General features: G+C 38.9%; 1 pseudogene across 1 annotated transcript in view; it reads right to left on the bottom strand.

The window, feature by feature from the left end:
- Nucleotides 1-987: 987 nt before the first annotated feature.
- Nucleotides 988-2,519, bottom strand: part of LOC116100299 — a 4,284-nt pseudogene continuing 2,752 nt past the window's right edge. The window contains exon 2 of the transcript XR_004122558.1: nt 988-1,057. The product of XR_004122558.1 is annotated as a serine/threonine-protein phosphatase 2A 56 kDa regulatory subunit delta isoform pseudogene (transcript). The remainder of the gene's footprint in view (nt 1,058-2,519) is intronic.

Genomic DNA, 2,519 nt, shown 5'->3' with positions numbered 1-2,519 from the left:
CCTGTGATTCTGGGATCCTGGGATCCTGGGCTTGTTAAATCACCTGGGAGTGTGGCTTTCTCTGTGAGATTCCTCTGGGTGTTGTGGGACTGGCTGTGGAGCTTGCGCCCAAGGTCTGCTCGGAACACTAACCCAGATAGACTGGAAGGAACCGGAGTCAACGGGCTGGCGGAGTTCCTGTATGCCTGGTGCCGCTGGACCCAGTTACTCCCAGTGTTGGGACAGATGTTGGTTCCTCCTCACCTCTGATCCAGGATGTGTCAGAGCGCCTGGGAGTGGAGATTCCTCTGGGTGTTGTGGGACTGGCTGTGGAGCTTGCGCCCAAGGTCTGCTCTGGACCCCAGCCTAGTCACACTGGCCTTTCCTAGCATTTCTATCTTGAAAACCTAGAGTTGCCTTTCTTTGTGAATTCTTAATTATTTCTACTTCCGTTGTTAAATCCTGGATGGTTTTGTTCAATTCCTTCACCGGTTTGGTTTTGCTTTCCTGTAATTTTTAAAGGGATTATGTGTTTCCTCTTTAAGGGCTTGTATCTGTTTACCTCTGTTCTCCTGTATTTCTTTAAGGGAGTAACTTATGTCCTTCTTAAATTCCTCTATCACCATCATGAGATATGATTTTAGATAAAAATCTTGCTTTTCCAGTATGTTGTGGTATCCAGGACTTGCTGTGGTGGGAGGACTTTGTTCTGATGATGCCAAGTAGTCTTGGTTTCTGTTAGTAAGATTCTTGAGTTTGCCTTTTGCCATCTGTTAATCTCTGGTGTTAGATGTTCTTGCTGCCTCTGGCTGGAGGTTGTTCCTCCTGTGATTCTGTAAGCCTGTGTCAGCACACCGGGAAGATCATCTCTCCTTTGGTAAGACCCTTGTGCAGAAGGCTGTGGATCAGCCTTCCCTCTTGGGTGCAGATGGATGAATGAAGGACCTTGTCCCAGTTGCTCTGAAACTTCTGTGGCCTGTGCCTTCTGGCTGGTCCTGCCTTAGAAAGTCACTGGAGAGAAAATGGAGATCTTGTATGAGTCCAGGGGACAGAGTACTCTCTGGAGACCTGCTTTTCCCTGGAGGGAAAGGTGCACAGACGGTTGTGCAACAGGCTCACCTCCTGGTTATAGATGGAGGTAGAAAGGACCCTGTCCCAGCTGCTCTACTGCTTCTGCAGCCTGTGCCTCCTGGCTGGTCCCACCTTAGAAACTCACTGGAGAGAAAATCACAACTTTGTTTTTAATAGACTTTATTATTTACTGGAACTATATACCCTTGTGAATAAATTTACATATTAAAAGAGTAGCCAATTTTCTAGAACATTTCTCATGTAGATAATGTCATTCTTGTTTCTTTCTACCATATTTTCCCTCTTGTATATTAGCAATGAATATGGCTCGACTCCTAACTATATTGGGATTCTTAATTAGCTTTAAAATTGATCTCACTCTCTCTTTGAAATTCAGCAATGCTGATTTTGAGTACACAAACATTGACCAGATCTTGAATGCATACAAAACTCCTTCATGGCCTAATTATTACTGTTTGTATTAACTACCAAAGCTCTTCCTTGATGTCTACCCTATTGTGACTACTGGCCTTTATTTATCCCATTTCCAATTTTCATTGTTAGTAAGGTCTTATTTTGAGCTCTCTTTTTCTCTGTGTGTATTCTAAGGAAGAAATAATCTGCAGACTCATAGTCAATTAAATTTAAAAATATAAACAAAAGCAGCTCATAGCATATACTGCAGGCTTTGTGGCATAAGTTTATTTGGCAAGTTCTCACTGTGGTAAAAACTGATGACCCTTATTCTCAGCACTGTAAATATTATTTTACCATACATCTTATAGAGGTGGATGTATGTGTGCATCCAACTAAATCATTTACATTCTCTAACTAATAAGACAGGTTTAGACTGATTTTATATAAAATCTTTCCTGGGGAAAATTATAATCTTTCCTTTGGAAGAATATTATACATCAGGTAAGCTATTTTACAGCATTCCTTAGTTATGTAGTTTTGTGTGAGAGTTTGTGGATGTACCTGTGAGTTTGTGTTTGCATGTGTGTGTGTGACTTGTAAGTTTAAATCCTCCTGGGCAATTAACAAGAGATGACTCCATAAAATTAAAATGAGAAAGGAAGTGCATAAGAATTTGCCTACAATGAATGGAAAGGGGAAATAATGTAATCATTTTATGACCTCAAGAGTAGAATTGATAAAAATAGTTTTCATTTTCAAAATATATTTATTATAAAGCATGTGCTTTAAAAATTAGGTATGCAAAAGACAGTGATCAAGTCTGTTTTTTGAAGTTGCCTATGATTATTGATTTGTGACTTTAGAATTTGAATTCCTCTGCTCAATTAGTAGTGATTAATATTTAATTTCTCACATGAATAGAATTCTCTAAAATCATATGTATCTTTAAATTTTATATGTATTTATTTGAACATACTATTTTTTTTCATATATCGTTTTTATTAAATGACAAAGATTAAAAAAACCCACATCCAACTTACATAATAATTTAT

The sequence above is a fragment of the Mastomys coucha genome, unplaced genomic scaffold, assembly GCF_008632895.1.
Source record: "Mastomys coucha isolate ucsf_1 unplaced genomic scaffold, UCSF_Mcou_1 pScaffold21, whole genome shotgun sequence".
NCBI classification, from domain to species: Eukaryota; Metazoa; Chordata; class Mammalia; order Rodentia; family Muridae; genus Mastomys; species Mastomys coucha.
The sequence above is the reverse complement of the archived record's forward strand: the minus strand, read 5'-3'. Positions and strand labels throughout refer to the sequence as shown.